The sequence below is a fragment of the Dromaius novaehollandiae genome, chromosome 3 (genome assembly GCF_036370855.1).
Source record: "Dromaius novaehollandiae isolate bDroNov1 chromosome 3, bDroNov1.hap1, whole genome shotgun sequence".
Lineage (NCBI taxonomy): Eukaryota > Metazoa > Chordata > Aves > Casuariiformes > Dromaiidae > Dromaius > Dromaius novaehollandiae.
In genome coordinates this window covers 101,733,900-101,751,553 of record NC_088100.1, presented here as the reverse complement: position 1 = coordinate 101,751,553, position 17,654 = coordinate 101,733,900, and positions in this window count along the sequence as shown.

Here is a 17,654-nt window from a genome sequence, read left to right as displayed (position 1 = left end):
TGAGCTGAGGGTTTTCCTGCTTTTGCTGCAGATCTGCAGTGTGCATATGTTACCACAGTCTACAAGGTCTGCTAGCTAGGAACAGAATGCGCATGGTCATATACCAGCTGGACTGCGGAGGTCAGCCTGACCTGAACTTTTGGGATATTTTAGTCCAATTAGTATCTAAGTCCTTGTGTCCCGTATGAAGCTGGTGGCTCTGATTGGCTTATTTGTGGCTTTTAGCGGCTGCAGGTCAGAGCCTCAGGAACATCTTTGTCAAGAAGGCCATTTGCGTTTGGGTTTGTTGGTGTATATGCATCCCCATATGCATATATGTATATGCATAACAAAAAATTACCCTAGACAATTCCTCATACATGTTTTGTACCCAGATTGCAGTTTACATGGGCCAAGAATCCAGACAGACTCATGGGCAAAGTGTTTCTTAAGGCATGAATTGTTTTAGAGGCCCACTAGGTTTATTTCAGACATTTCTGTCTTCTCTATTTGGAAGAGACTGTGTTATCAGCCTAATTGCAATCGTTAAACCATTTGCAGCCAGAATTTCTTGTTTGTGTGCTAACATCAGTGTCATCAGGAGAGTGATCACCAGAGGTGATACTAACTATCAGTGACAGTAAGTAAGGGCTTTAAAGGTAAACCAGGAGCTTATAAAAACTGCTCATTCTGGTTCTATAAGCATCAGATGAAATGAGGAGCCTGCTCTGAAATGTTGGGGTGATTTTGTGGTGAGATACATGGCTTGGGCTATCTGATTATGGGCCATCTGCATCTTATACCTGCCTGATGGCCAAATTTGATCTTTGCCTTTTTTCCCTTTGGGGTTTCACCGTCTTTTGTTTTCAGCTGTCTACACTGATGAGATTTGGCTAGCTTCTTGTACAAAGCAGGGCAATTTAGTGGCTTTGCTAAATGGAGCTATATTCATTTATGTGAAGCAAGGGCATGCCTTACCAACAAAAAGAGCTCTGTAAGCCATAGAGTACATCATTTTAATGTTTATTGATTTTTTGATGAGTGCAATGATTTGGTAATCATCTTTAAATACTTTCTTGTTGGAGTGCTCAGTTTTTAATATATGGTTTTATTGATTAGATAATGACATACATTTATGTAACAGTAGTGTGTTCCTGTACAAAGCCTTCCTCATATATGAATTAGATGCACCAGATATTTAAGCATGGCATCAATTAAGCTGACATGAACTGAGGACCTTGCTGGCCCAGCCTGCTACAAGCAACCTAAGTTGTCCATAAAATTGTGCATTGCAATGTTCAATACAAATTCAATTACATCAGCAAAGCTGCCATAAGAAAAAAAAAACTTTTAGCATTTTTAAACTATATTCCTCAGTGCCAGTGTTTTTTAATGGCATTTGCATTGTTGTCAGGATTGCTATTGTAGAGGTAACTGGAATCCCTGGTGTGACTATGCAAAGGCATAGTGCATCCGCTTTCCAACACATCATGTACATGATGTGTGTGTTCAGCAGTTAGAACACAACAGCAGTTTGTGGAAATCAGAGAGAAAATAAATTTAACAGATCATCCTAAATAACTTTTAGTGGCATTCACTTGGTTTCCCAATCAAATTATAAACACACTTGCCTGTTTGCCTTCCTCTCTTGCAACATCCTTGCCAGATATTCCCTTTTCTGTGTCTTTAATGAGTAGCCTTGATTCAGTTTGCACATAATCATTTACCTCTTACATATACATTTACAAAACTAATGCAATTTGAGTTTAAAGGCAAAGTCCAGCCAAATAAGGAGTGAATCAATACACTGAAAGTCCAAAAGTGGCCACAAGATGCTCTTTGAAAACACGAAACTGCTTGCTCAGAAATAGGAATTTCAGCTCTTTGCAGTTAACCTTACTCTGGTAAGCCTTCTGCAGGAAGGCACACACATCTGTTTGTCTTTCCATGCAATGTGTGCTGTGGCAGGATGGAAATCAGAAGCAGAGCTAGTTGGCTCTTCCCGGAACTCCCACATCTATTGTGAGATTATAATCTTGGCATCTAGACTTTTTGAAGATGGCACAACTAATAAAAGAGAATAAAACAACAAACCAGTTGTCACTAAATTCCAGTACAGAAATGTTGTGTAAACCTCCCTGATACACTTCACAACCAGCTTATGTTCATTTCTGTGCTTCTTCCTTATGTTCATTTTAGGTAAGTGACTGCTTTTCAGCTTTGAACTAATTATTATTCCTGAAAGCATTTTCCAAACCACAACCACTTTATGGGCCAGCTTCTGTTCTCAGTGAATGACAGCAATTCTGCTATTGACTTCAAGGAGAGTGGGAGCAGTGTTAATGAAGTCGTTCTATAAAGGAAGAAAAAAAGAGGAAAAATACTTTACTAGTACATTAAGGCTAAGGTTAGAACATTTGTATAATGGTTAGAGTAAAGTGAATCATTCTACAGCTTTTTCTTTAAAATGAAAGTGTAGCATTGGTTTATTATCCATATCCTGACCTCTGCCTGGGTGCATATTCTCGCAGCATATTCTGATTTTGGCAGGAAGCAAATATTAGAGTCTTTTTCATTTTGCATTTACTACAAACAACTTCTTGGACTCCATGTGACAGATCAGCTATTTCTCCTCTGCTGCTCTCAAAAGTTTTATAATATTAGCCTTAAAAATCACATTGCTTTGGCAAATTTCTCCAGGATAAAGGCAGCCATAAAATGGAAGAAAAAATGCCTTTTAGCCTTACTAATTCCTCTCTCTCTCAAGCAGCAAAATGCTGTTATTTTGAGAAGTGTCTGTGAAGTGTCTGTGTTCATTGTTTCTCTGAAATCTGAACTTTTTCCACTTGGAGACAGTTAACTCCCTGAGAATCTCACAGGAACAGTATTAGATTTTGATCTCTTAGCAGGCGAATGGGGCGAAGCAGACAGTCGGGCCACATCGATCCGGACTGCAGAATGTGTTTAGTGAAAAATCTATAGGACACAGATTACCGTGTCAGCTGTCAGTCTGCAGAGCATCTGTCAGAGGAGTATTTGCTTCACTGCAGTTGAATGTGAGTAATGCTTTCACAATATGGCAGTATGATGCTATAGATTACAGTTGTAATGGAGCACATCCTGAACAGCTGAGCCTGCTCTCTCTCGCTCATTCAATAGCAAGAGTTGCTTTACTATAAGAGCTTGGGGGATTATGTACTCCAAACAGCTGTCTATAGCACCATGGATTTATTTGGGCTAAATGAGAACTTGCTTTCTTTAGCTAAATCAAACTTTATCAGACAGTTTTACTGTTGGCAGTTAAAATAAAATGTGTTTGCTGAACAGTAAACACCTTGTTACTGTTAGGAAGGATTATATAAACAAAAGGCATACACAATGAAGTCTTATGCCAACTGACTTACTGTCAAAATAATATACTGCTGTTAGCGGAATTGTGCTCACTTGAAGGAAATTATAGGCCTAAAAACACATCTTGAATGACAAAGAAACCATTTTTCCACAAATAATCTTTAAAAAGTTTAATACATTGTGCCTTGTAGAAGTGGTTTCAGAGACAGATACACTGTATCCTCAGAAAGGAAGGTTAGGAAAAGTTAGGTGAATTGTCTAAAATCTTCAAAGGTTTACTATATTTGCATAATGCACTGGATCAAGTGGATTTACCTGTAAGAGACAAGTGAAAGTAGCTTTTGTCTGATAAAACTATAAACACTCTCTTTTACAAATAGGATACACTGTTCTTCTTTCAGTTATTATACTGTTTATTCTGTGCAACTACAGAACACTCATGCACAACCAAATATGTATTACAATAGTCTTGGGCAATGTATATGCAATAAATCAGCTTCCTTTCGCTCCTCAAGAAACTGAAAGTGAAGGCAGATAGTCTATTTTATAGTCACAACATGATAGGGAAAAAAGACAGGTCCAAACTCAGTAGACTCACCGACAGGAATAACATTAACTACAATGAGTTTTGGATTAATCTTCAGAGAGTTTGAAAATGAGTTTCTTTACATTAAAAACAGAAGTCCCAATTTGGGAAAACATAGGGCTAGGGTTATTCACATTTTTAACTCTACTCAGAATTTTACACTGTGCGAAGTGATTTCTGTCCTCAAATGTACAAGCATTTCTTTTAACTGGTTACCTAACGGTTAAAGCATCAGAATTCAACTGAAATAACCAGGAAACATCTTTTACTGGCAGAACCTACTATGTGACCAAAATGTAGACTGGAAAGTTGGACAAAACCTACCAGGTCAACAGCTGTAGGCAGATTTTAGGCTAATGAGTTCTGTCATAAAGAACTTCTGAAGGATAACTTGAAAAATTCATAAGCCTGCAAATTCTTGAGAAAACCTCTATGATCTACACAAATACGTGTTGTGGAAGATCAGTTAAGCATCTATTAGTATAATTAGGTTTATTCCTTATTAGAAGTATATATTGTACTTTGGCATGATGTTTTAGCCAAATTTATTTGTCCTGGTAGAGAACCCACTGGAAGCTTTAAAATACGAATTTTAGTGATGCCTTATAAATTTTCCTTTAGCAAGAACTAGCTCCAGCTGAAGTTAAGATGAAGCTTTCCACAAGTTTGTCAGCAGAATGCGGATTAGTTCCTTAATGTTACACCTGAGCCTAGAAATGCACCAATTCTTTTCTAGATTATCATTGAAAAGCTCATATAATATTATTCTGTGGACAAATACAACACTTTCTTTGCAATTACTTTTTCAGTTTCTTTAGGGATGCTTGATGACCCAGTAATAATCTGTCTGTGCCGAAAAAGTCATGGCTGTGTAGTTTGTAATGCAATAAAATGTAGACAGGCTCATTAAATCCACTTTCTCACATCTTAAAAAAAATAAGGAACAAAAAGATTTATTCTATTTTATTTTCAATAACAGTTAGAAAAAGATAGCTGCTTAATATGTACATTTCAGGACAAGGCTTATAACTGCCATTTTGTTGTGGCTGCAAAGCTACAAGGAGCTTTTAGGTGATTTTCTATGGGTAATCAAGGACAAGGTGAATTCATGAGGATTTGTTATTGGTCCTCTTTAAGTATGTATATAATTTATGCTGGTATGCAAGCACTTTTTCTAATTATTTAGGGTCAAACCCATTATTGGTTAACACTGTTGACCTTCAGCATAAATCTGAAGGATCAAGAAAGATGATCATCTGTTTTAATTATTTTCTGAATTCAGTTTTAAAAACAATGCAACTACAGGCAGGGTATTTTACAGAGAACATGATATCGTACTGTTTTGTTCTCCCTTCAAACCAAGCGTTAAATGGTTTACCGTTCAAAGAAAAGGTCTGTCATTATGAAACACGACGCAAATTTGGTAGCACATTATACTGCATCCTTGTGCATACCAAATTGCTTTCTGTGGCATCTGATAGTAGAAGAGACCCGTGAAAAAGGAAGATGCATAATTATCACGGATGCCCTCATGCACTAAAAAGTTCCAGGGAGAAGCAATTAACACTGCCTGAGCAAGTTGTTCTGTAAGCAGCGGATGAAGTGAAGCATGGGTTCCTTTGGATTAATTTGTTTTTGTCCTTTAAATCTCTTGCACGGCAAAAACCCCTGACATCTTAATGAGGAAGAGACAATACCTGTCATGTCTTTTTGGAGCTACTCGTACCCCGACTGTCCCGTTAGTTGATGCTGCTTGGCCAGACTCCTACTGCTAAACAGGATGTTTAATTCCAAAACTCTGCCTGCCCTCCTGTTTGGGCTATTGCTACTGCCTCGCTACTGATCTTCACAGTATTTCTGGGAACTTAGTTATCTCTGCAACCTGTACTCTTTTGTCAAATGTGGTTGACATTTGGGTGTGATTTCAGAATTTAGAGGGAGACAAAATGTGTGATTGCACAGGCTCGTTTCCTTAGGGAAGAGTAATACACAGAAATATATGTGTATTTGCAGTGATTTATCTGGTAACATATGTATCAAAGCTGTAGGTAATTCGAGATTTTTATGGTACGTATATGTGCTGTGTTCTGAGAGTAGCAGAGTGAATTAAAGTTAAAAACTTGAAACACAATGAATATTGAAAAATTCTTACCTTGGATCACTTGCCAGAAACGTGAAGCATGTTATCTCAAAAACTAAGAGCCTGTCTTCCAGATGATGCATGTTTGGCCTTTAAACAGGGATTCGAACTCTTTGCTTTTTAAAAATAAATATATACCTATTTTCTCGCTAACATCTCTCATTATCCTTCATGGGAATTAGGCACACAGCCTAAAAGCCCCTAGCAAAGCTCACCATTGCCCCCAGATAGCTGCTTTTTTTGACTTTCCTAACCTGCATTCACCTTATTCTCAACTGTAAGTTAGTTTCAGTCTGTACAGGAGAGTTACCAAAGTCTCGTCCATCTCCTTCCACTGCCATACCAACATCCCAGAGGCCGTTCTTCTTGGTCACCATAAAAGCAATATCCAGCTGGTTCCTTTTTTACTGGACATGCTTAGAGGGTCAGCGGTTTGCAGCTTTTCTGGGTTTCCACCTCTGGCAAATGGAGAAATGAACATCCTTATTGCTCTCTGTATTGTAAATTTGGTTGAATTACATCTAATTCATATACCTGCTGCATCGACTCGTACAGTACTGTTCCTTGGTAACAATGCTGAACTTCTCTTGCAAAGTGGCTTCTTTCATAACTCAAATGCCAGGTGGTAAGAGCACCTAGTGTTTCATGAGATGATCCTGAGGTAAATGCTTTGTCCTCTATTGCTCCATCTGGAAAAAGTACCATCTTGACTCTGTTAAAAGCAGCATTTGAGCTTTCTTTTCTAGATCATTTAATAAATGATTACTGTTCATAATCTTGCTCCCTGAAACGAAAATACCCTCTGGTTTAGTAATGAGCATAACCAGGGACAGCCAAAAAATTTTGTCAAGCTTGGTTCAGTTAGCTGATTTGTATGGTTTGCATCAAAGAGGAGACTTTAGGAATAAGGTGCTGAATTGCACACAATGGAAGATCTCCAAGCAAAAGGATAAAATTGTTTGTCAGTGAGCAGAACATTTAAATCAAAAGGGTATTTTGGGAAGACACAATATGAAATAGATTTTCTTTCCAATGTGCAAGCAAATTATGTCATATCAAAGGCCGGTTATATGCTTTGAATTGTTAAAAGATCTATAGCTCTTTAAATAACCGCCAGCCAGAATAGTTTTGCATGTTTTTGGTAACACACATTAGTTCTGACCCTCCTCCAACTGAAATCAATGGGAATTTGGCCAGCTACATGAAAGGAAACAACACTGGGACATGTAAGTTTGATGCAGATGACTGATTATTGAAAAATATGTGCTTATATGCATGAGAAGTAGGACAAAATAAACCCCAGGAATATAATCCCCCATTAGATTTAAAGAAGTGTTTGGATTCAGATTCTTTTTTCCAAATCTGCTTTGGTTCTTGTTCCAGAGCACATTTAAAGCTACACAAATAGCTGCCCGTCTCCATTTCCCACTTTTCAAGATGGCAGAAGTTTAAGGAAAATCAGATTGGGCTGCGAGATTACCACCCCGTGGAAATGCAGAGCATATCGGCATGATTAGAACCGTTCTCAGGACTACGGAAACATCAGGCTTTTCCCTTGATTTGGCCTCAAATGTAAACTTTGATCCTGAGCCTGAAATATATCCTGTTCTCATGCGGTTATTGCTAACCTGAACCGCAGCCGGCACTGAGCCGCTTGCGCTGGGGCCTGCGGGGAGCCACGGCACAGCATCAACGCACAGGCGCTAAGCTGGAGCTATCTAGGCTCCAGGGAAGCTGGGGCGCCTGCTGTCTCTGTACCTAACGGCAAGGGAGACGGCCGGAAAAAAAGGGATTGTGGCCACAGTGAGGCATAGTCGCTGCCAGTTTTATGCCCTCTTTGGGCAGCGGGCATCTGTATGCAATTCAGAACGAGAGCTGAATTAATGTCCTCAAGGTACGGGGAAAGCATGGCTACATGCGAGGAACAATTTGTTTCTCCTCCGTCTTCCTATGGAGGCCCTGATCACGAAATGTGCCATTTTGTCTGAAATGATTTTGAGGTTAATGGTGCGGATTTTACTTTATGCAACTGTTGGCAGTGTCAGCAGCAAAAGAGGACCTTGCGGTGTATGTGCCTGTTTGGGGCATTCATAAAACTTGGACTGTTTGCAGTTACAACAATGAACAAATAGGTCATGATTCCTTTATTTACTTTCCTAATCTTGACTTTCTGTTCATGCGCTGGTTCTCACTACCTGTGTCCTTTAAAATTTCAGAGACAAAAATCTCCTGCAACCCCCCTCTCCAAATCCAGAAAGAACCTGCACTGAAAACCCCCAAAATAAATAAAAAATAACTTCCCCCCCCCCCCCAAAGCACTCACATTTGTTCCTTCAAAATTAGGACTCAGCAAATAGTTGGAATACATCTGTACTCAGAGGAATCCACATCAGATCATAAATTTGTTCATGTTAAACACAAACATATGAATGCACTCTTATATCCAGGGACTGTGGAAGGGTTTAGAATTTGCACACTTCACTCTGTGTAATGCCAGGGCAATGTTTCACTCATCTATGTAAATAGAAAGCAGGCTTGTTGCATTAAAGGCACAAGTATCCTTATGCTCTGCATAAACATCACAAGATTTAATTTTGAGACGGATTCACATGATTTGTCATATCTTTTATAGTGATTGACTTCAGTGATGGGCATACACAAGCATATGATTTTCTACTCAAAGTATCAGTAGGTTTTTTTGGTGTATATTTGCTGCTGGGGTAGCGGAAAAAAGATTAACCTCAGATATGCAAATAAGTTTAATTGAATAAAACAGGACAAATTGCCTCAGCATCAGAGCAGTTCCTGGTTTTGCTGTGCTGCACACATCACAGGAGCACAGGGAGAGTGCTCCTGTGGCTGTGCCCCTCATTCCTTCACTCTTTTTCTGGGGCTAATCCGTGGCTCCCAGCAAGGCTGTGCTTGGGTGGCAGGCACCCCGGCGCAGAGCAGCACTGTGGGACCAGAGGGTTGCCCTCATCTGGGCAAGGGCCGCCAGGCTGTCCTGCCTTCTCTCCACGTGAGTCCAGGAGCTGTGTAATTTGAAGACATGCAAAACTATCTGAGCTTTACTGTCTTTCTTGAGAGCTTGGTTACACAAAAAAAAATGAAGCTTGCCTTAAAAAAACCCCCAAAGCTTAAAGTTTATAACACTCATAGTTGCAGAGAAGAGGGTAAATGTGAAAACAGTTGACACAAAAGGCCCTAGAATCGAGTCTCTGTTAAGATCATTAACCATGTGTCTGTATAATTTATGTGTTGGCAGTTCTAGAGGGATCGCCTGATTTTCACTTCGGTGGGGTGGTGAGAGTGGTGGTGTGGGAGGTGCCTCAGAAGACCTCTCATCCCTTCTGGGGCTGTAGGAGGAGGTCAAGAAATTTGTTGCAGGGCTAGTCCTTAGGCGCTCTATATTGAGACTACTTATGTTATGCTATAAAAAAGGTAATGATTCAGTACTGTCATAGGGTTAAAGAACATGCCGACAAACAGCTACTTTCTGGTGATGGAGAGAAATCTAGAGGAAAACAATCTATTTTAATAAATATTTTTCAGGAAATGCCATTTATAAGTTTCCCACCTCTGCAGCTTCCCTCTTCCTCGCTCCCCTGCAAAAACTGGAAGAAAACATGGAGTCTGAAGAAACCTAATTTTATGTGTATGTCAGATGCAAGTTTTGTTAAGCCATCCACTTCTTGTAAGTTGTCTCCCTCAGGGTTATTATTTATCATCTTTTACAAAACAGATAAAGAGGATTTCGTGCTTCAAAAAATGTACTGCTTAGGGCCCAATTCTGAAAAAAACATACCTATATGAGGACTCCCACTGAAGTCAATGGAATGCCTTGTATAAGAAAGCATTTGCAAAATCAACCACTAGGAACCAAAGGGAATGTACAATAAATGACTGTAATACTGGGAAAGAGCAAGGAAATGAAAAGAAGAGGGATGAGAATGTATGGTTGCATAAAATTCTGAAAGATGATGTGATTGTCTAGATTCACTATCTTTAAAAGCTGAATTGTCTTCTCTAATTCAGCAATATGTCTATGTCCTGTGCAAAAGCAGATATTGATTTTAATCAGCCTTGCTAAAATAGTGTTGGAGATATTACTATAGCAGAAAATAATATCTAGTTTAATCAAGCTAGGGTTTTGTAATATTCTGCATCACACAGCTGTGATATCTCCAGTACAGGTTTTTCATTGTTTCATTTGAAATTTTGTTTGAAAAATCTGAAAAATGGATTTCGCTGAAACACTAAATTGAAAGTAAAGTGATACCTGTTGCTGTTAGAATCACTCTGCTAGCATTATACAGCATTGCAGATGGTGAGAAGAGGAGCAAGTTGCCTTTTCTTTGAGACGAAGATATCAGTCTTTTCTACAGGTAGGATGTGAGGGCTGGGTTCGATCATGTTCCAGTCAGGTACTGCCAATTTGATGACTTTTCATCATCGAATATATTAATCTCATCTTTACAGCTCTTATTTGTTCTTCACTTTTACTTAGGGATGTATGGTCTTGGTTCAAAATTACTTCAAGATTTTCTTAGGTGAACTGGATTTACTTGGCCGAGCTGTCTAGTGCTTTGGCTCTCTAGGCTGAGGTTTCATCACAAAACAAAGTGATTCAAACCAAACCCTTGAAAGACAGTTGCTGATGGCAAACCTTTCTAGACATTTAAAATGCTGAACTTCACTCTCACCACCACTTCCCTGAAAGATGTAGCTCTGTTATTGTAGCTGTATGATGGGCTGAGCATACGGGATTAGCAAGCCACATACGGAGAACCATCTTTAGAGAAAAGGATAAACTTTCAGGTATACAAGCCCTTCTTTAACTGAGCAATGTAAGTGAAACTTGGAACAATCATTCCCGAGTTATATTTAACTTGACATTTGCTGTTTCTTTTTCAAACTCCATGAGGGCTTTTTGTGCTCAGAAGTGTGCCCATTTGTTCAGCAATATTAGTCTGGTAAAAGGCCTTAGTAACCTTGCTCTCTCTTCTAAGGACAGTCACCTTCCTAGAGCATGTCTTGGACTAAAGCTGGTCATAATAATCACTGCAAACTGTTTATTCAATGAACTCTTCTTTTTAATACTGCTTCTAACAGTTGTAACTCTTGAGTTAGTGAGGTTTGCAAACATATTTGATCTGGGAGCTGTACCTACGCAGTTTATGCTTGCTGTTCTGAGTTCACTTATCCAAGGTTTGTGACTGATCATAACTCTGTTTCACTTGTTTAACTGGATGATTTATGTGCTTGTGAAGTATCGCTGCTTCCTATGCATTCCGTTCACTTTCCTTATTAAGCCAACTTCTGCTGTTGGCTCAAGATATACGTTCTGCAGATATTAATAGAAAAGAAATTTCTTTGTGAACATACACAAGATGAAATCTAATTAGAATTCCCCTAAAGCTAAAGGACATTTTAACTTCATTTTATGCTCAGCTTTTAGGCACTGGAAAATTTAAATACCTTAATTAGAACAGTATTAAGAAGATGTACTTTACTTTCTTCTGCCTCAGCTCCCTCAGTTACTAAAGGAAATGATGGTGCTCAGGCACATTTTACCCATTTGTCTGATCTGTCGTACTATTGCAATACTGTAAAAATAATATCAAGTGCTAGTACTATTAGTCTGTTAAAATGTTTTTGTTAAAATGCACATGAAATGGTGCATTCTAACTGCTGAAGTAAACAACGCTGAAGAAGTCTGGCCAAGATATTATTGTGAGAAACCTGAGGCTTTACTAGTCTCTGCACTGTCAGAAATCACTTTGTTACCCACTGTTACATCTTCAGAGCACAGCATCATTTGGTATTTGGTACATCTTTCATGAGTAACTTTCCTGTACATGGTATACAGTATTTTTATCACCCTTCCTCCATCTCACCTCAAGCTTTTAAGTTATTGGGACTATGACATTCTTGTAAAGAACACGTTGCATAGAAACTTATATCCAAAAAAAGGTAACCAGTTGAAAATCTCTTTGTAAGACTGAATATATTCACCTCCTTAGTTCTAGCTCTGTAGAGTCTTCCTAAGGAATTCAGTTCATGTGTCTTACTTGTAAAATGCCAAATGAAAAAATTTCTGTATTCCACTCTCATGAACCTTTCACAGGGTGCAGCTGAGTCTGAGTAATGTGTTATTCTATTTCTCAGACTTGTTTTGAATGGTCCGTTCCAAAGGTATATAATAAACATATATATTTATTTTTATATATATATATATATATATGCAAGTGTGTGTGTAGGTGTATATGTGTGTGTGTGTGTGTGTGTGTGTGTGTGTGTGTGTGTGTGTGTGTATACATATATATATATGTATGTCAGCTTACACGCATACTCATACTACCGAAAGAAAGTCCATGCAATTAAATAGTGGCCAGAAGTAGATTTGTTCCTGTGCATTACCAGAAATTTGACTAAACATTATGCCTGTGGTCTCCTTCAGTTCCATCCTGGATGGATGTTAGTTAAAATAAATCTGTTGTCAGCAGTATCAAAAAATAAAATCTAAGGTTTTAGCTTAAAATGTGATGGTATATTGCCTGGAATACTTTTGCATATAGACAGTGTTGTCTGAGTCCTTCCTTGGCAAGAATTTCAGTCTGAAGACAGTTTTGAGATGGCTTCAGCAGCTTAGCTTGCAATGCCTCTGGAAGCAGGGCTCCCTTGTGCCCACAAGGAATTCTCCCTTCCCAAATCCTTTGAACTGTCAAATGTTTGGGAAACTCACACCTGACAGTGAAATCTCTTTCAATTACTATGAGCAGTTCTGGAAATCGATTAAAGAATTACCTGTTTATTACGCACACTTACTGGAGCTAATGCATGAGTAGAGGGCCCCTGTGCTTTGCATGATCCAGGTGGCCGTCGCTGGCGACGGCAGTGGTGGACGCTGCAGCCTGACTGCGCCCGACTGAGTGTGGAGATCGCAGTGCCCTCATCGGCACCGGTTCTGTTGGGGGAAGCCATTGCTACGAGCTGTGGCACTCCAGCACACGGGCATAGATTAAGCCTTGCATAACCTATAAAGCGCGCCTAAAAAGAGACCACATGGAAGAGCTATGTCACAAATTTCTGCAGCTTTTCATTTTTTTATTTTTTTGAGAGACCAGCACGCATGGAGCAGTGTTGAGAGGGTATTATACTAAGGAAGCCAGCAGTAAATTTGTAGCTTTGCTCCTAACAGCTGGTTTGGGAGGGACAAGCCGCTAGAATGGAGAGGGAGGGATGGGGGATGGGGGAGTGAAAGGGAGATTGTAATAATACTCATAATTAAAATGCTGCATTCTAGCTGCTGGAGAAAACGGTGCTGCAGATTTCTGGAAGAAATTTGATTCCAAGAAGTGCAAGAGGCCATGAGTGAAAATTCTTTCACAAGCAGGAAGTGAGAGAAAGAACTATAGGGAAATATTCCGTTTATTTTGGCCATCATTCTAAAAACCTGGGGTAAAAGCGAAGAGAAATGAAAGAAAGAATATTGACAAATGATGTGTGAAAAGTACCTAGAAGTTCTGAACACTGCAAAGCCTAATTATGAATGCAAGTAATTTACTCGTGTGTTGTCCCGGAACTAATCAATATTTTGCACTTTATTAGGAATGGAGACTCGCGTTGTCTCTTTCAAACATACGGTAGTTAGCTGATTAATTGAGTGGTTTGTTCGGTAGTATGACCAGCTGTTATAAATGTTTTAGTAATTTTTTTTGGCATTAAAAGTAAACAGTCCTTTTTTTGTTTTTTTGGCTAGGCTGAATAGGAAAGCACATAGCCAAAAAACCTAGATCTTGTTTCATATCCTGAATTTTTGTTTTGAATGCATAATAACCCTAAATGTGTTGCTATGTTTCTAAGCAACTTCTTACAAGATGCAAAGATAGGTAATTGCTTTGGTATGTTTAAAAGCTCTTTTGATACTATATTTTACATTACTAGTTGCCTTCCCACTGGATGTAGACACGGCTTAAGATACATTTTTCGTAGACCCTTGAAACCTAGTTTTCAAAGAATCTGACATATATTTTTGGAGTAGGCCTCTTTCCCTTCTGGATTAATGTAAAGGAAGCAACCGCGAAGAGCTCACTCATTATAAGCCAAAGCCCTCTGAGGGATGCCCCAGCTCACGTCCCAGTGGATGTTGCACTGTTTGCCACGCAAAAATTGTGGGTGCTATAAAGTGCGTATTGCAGATTATGGTTAAAGTGATGAATCTAGGTAAATGCAAAAGTAGGAAAGCATGCGTGGTGAGGGGGATGGGAGTACACTTTCTTCAGACTACTGAATTGTGTAAAAAGTTTGAGAATTGTTTGTGGCCATGAGAAACGCTTCCTTGTGTTTGTCAAATGTGTCCCCATCTGTGGAATGGTACAATTCAAGTGTAAGAGGCTGCTTTTAGTTTGGATTTGGAAAATTTAAACCCATCCACATTTGTACTTGATTCTTTGGTGAGCCTAAAGATGTTGCTAAACCTAAGAATGTCATTGTGTAGCTTGCATTGTCGGCTGTCACATTGCATATGTTTTGGGACTGATCTGAAGTTTTGTTTGACATCATGACTTTTATAAGAATCAAAACCCCCAAATCCCTTAGATGAAATCCATATGGCTTTGTTCACAGGCTGAAATAAAATCATGCTCACAGCCTTTACTGCAACTGAGGGATATTTGGTGGGAGTGTTTTTTTGCTTAATAAAAGTATAACGTTCAAATGTTGGAAATGTGGATATTATTAAGTACCTGCTCTGTGAGAATAACTCAAGTGCTGTTTTATTCCCTGCCCCTTTCGTTAGTTTATATGCACAAGAGTCAGATCTAAGGCTGACATGAAGAATGATCTCCTCAGCCTGGCATGGACCCAGCTTCACTTGAACTCTGTTTTAGACATTATTGGGTCCTGTCTGCATTTTGGCTCCTTCCAGCTCAATGCTGAACATTTGGCATAATGTGTGGTAAGGGTTATTACGATACACAGAGGTGAGGTAATTCACATTATTTCTGCAGTGTAGGCAAGTTTGCTTGGCTGCTAGAGTGGTTAAAGCAGGAAGCTTCCCGGTGTGCTGAGATGCTGATTACTAAGGGTCAGGCCTGCACTCACCATGACATCATAAAACACGACTGGGATCTGATTTATTTAAGAACTGTCATGTCACTTGTTTTGCCAGGAGAAAAATAGAGGAGAGAAAAGGTGAGGGGGAGCAGGAGGCTTTTACAGCTCAGAATTTATGTTAAAGAAGAAAACATTGACAGGTCCTTTGTCAATGGTAGAAGAAATGTTTTAGTTACTTTTGAGCCTGAGTTACAGAGTAGCGCTCTTGTCTCTTTTCGCCAGGTCAGTTCCAAAAACTAAGAAAATGTTAGTAGCAAGTGTGGCATGAGAAAGAATACTGTGATGAAACTCTGGCCACTTAGGCCTCCTTAGCTATTGCTCTGTGCAAATCACACGCCAGTCAGCATGCAGGAAAATGGATAATATTTGTGTTTCCGTAAGAATCATTGCAATCCATTTTGATGCAGTACAACTCTGAACAAGTAAATGGCACCTGGATGTCTTCCAGATACAGTTATGGACAGGTGATGCTCCCGCTGTACTACTGCTGGGCTTTTGCACCTCCTCCTTGCATTTGCAGTGCAGAATGTGCTCTGTGGAGTTTAGCAAGACTGCTGGAATAAGCGCTTGAATCCTGACTAAGAGGTGCAAAAGTAGGACCTAAGCTGTTATTAACCTTTGCAGTTCTATAATAACTTACAATATAAATATATTCCTTTACTCTTTCCTAGCAAGTATTATGTCTGGTTCCTGAAGATCAACTCCTCAGACACAAAAAATCTATTAACGAAACAACTGTGACCTATATATTGTAAAAACCATTGAAATTCCCATTTGAGACTGTAGCATGAGCAGGGGAATATATTTACAAATGGACAACACAAACCTCAATACTGATAGAGTAGGTCTTACTTTATCTATAGAGCCAGTTGTAAAAACATCTCTTTGGTATAACTAACATCCAACTTTAAGACCATTTTCTTGATTTGATGCTCTAGATTTCAGCTTCAAAACTCTATCTAGTGCCCCCTGTGGAAAATGTGTTGCTCCTAGTTCTAATGCCGAAAAGTACTCAGCATTTGGTTTGATACCCTATTGCCTATGTTATTTTTGTAATTCTAGTAATTTTTTTGTAGTTCTAGTAGTTCCTTTACCTGGCTGTCTCAAAGCTCTTTTCAGATATGAAGTAGGACTTACAACAGACAGGTGATAGTGTTACGAAGGGTAAATCAGACACAGGCAGCTTGACTGATTCCCCTGAAGACCTCCCACTGTGGGGGTGGAAATGGAAAAAAGGGGTACTCCAGACTGTCTGCTCTGCTCAGGAGACTATACAGCCCCTCTTTTCCACAATGATCTGCAAACAACCTGTGTTGAAAATTAGATTTGGCTTATACTGCTGAGAGTCCACAGACATTAGAAGGAGATAATAATAATAAACTAATAAACACCAACTGATTGCTGGTGGAGACAAAGCTCCAGATCGTTAAAGTATGTGGGAGTTCTGCGAGTCACTTCAGAGACAGCAGTTCATGTCCTGAGTGATTTATTTATTTATTTATTTACTTATTTATTTACTTTCAGCAGGCTTTTACAAGCTATTTAGATCCTCATGTGCTCTCCACCATCTTTCATTCTTCTCCCCTGAGACTTGGACCAGGTTCCCTGCAACCAAGGGTGAGGGGCTCTGAAAGATGGGTTGGACCCTGGGTTCTTACAGAAACTCAGAGAAAACATAGAGGAAAGCTAAAGATGGGATTATCGGAAGGAATAGCTGATGACCTCTGATACACTGTCTTAAAATCTACAGAAAGGTTTTAATTATCTGCTGATAAACCAAAGAGCAATTTTGCTGTGTATTCATTTAGGACTTAGTGGAGGTAGCTGTGCTGTATGGTACTTTAAATAACTAGTTTTGCTGAGATGACTGCATACATGCAACCTGGTATGAGAGATCGTCCAAAGAGCTAGTCTTAGCTGGAGTAACACATGCTTCTGAATTTCAGAATATTTTTTGGGAGGAGAGTGCTGAGGAGTAGAGCAAAGAAATGATTCCCCTTAAAATGGAATTATAATCCACTCCAGAATTTGTCTGCAATAGACTTTCCATCTTTAAGTTAAGGTCCTGCTTTAAGATGCTAAGGGCTTGCACTGAACACATCTTTTATCTACAGAGCAGCCCCATACCCAGTGAAAGGCAGTGGGCATACTACTGACTACATTTTTGTTCATCTTGTGTACATAGTTCAGGTGCTACATAGAAGGATTTCGATAATGATTATGCATTCATATCTTTTGACACTTTTATCCCAAAGGATACCTGGGAATATTTTATTTCCCACACTGCATGTAGCAAAGACACGTGGAGACCATTAGGGAGGTGCTAGAATCTGTTGTTCACTTTTGTTACTTGTGATGATGACCTGAGCCTGGGAAGGAAAAAAATGCATGAGGTGCATGATTCCCCTTTGTACTCATTGGAAGCATACATTTTTTAGGTGTAGGAGACGAGATGACTCTATCGAGATCCCATTCTGTCAG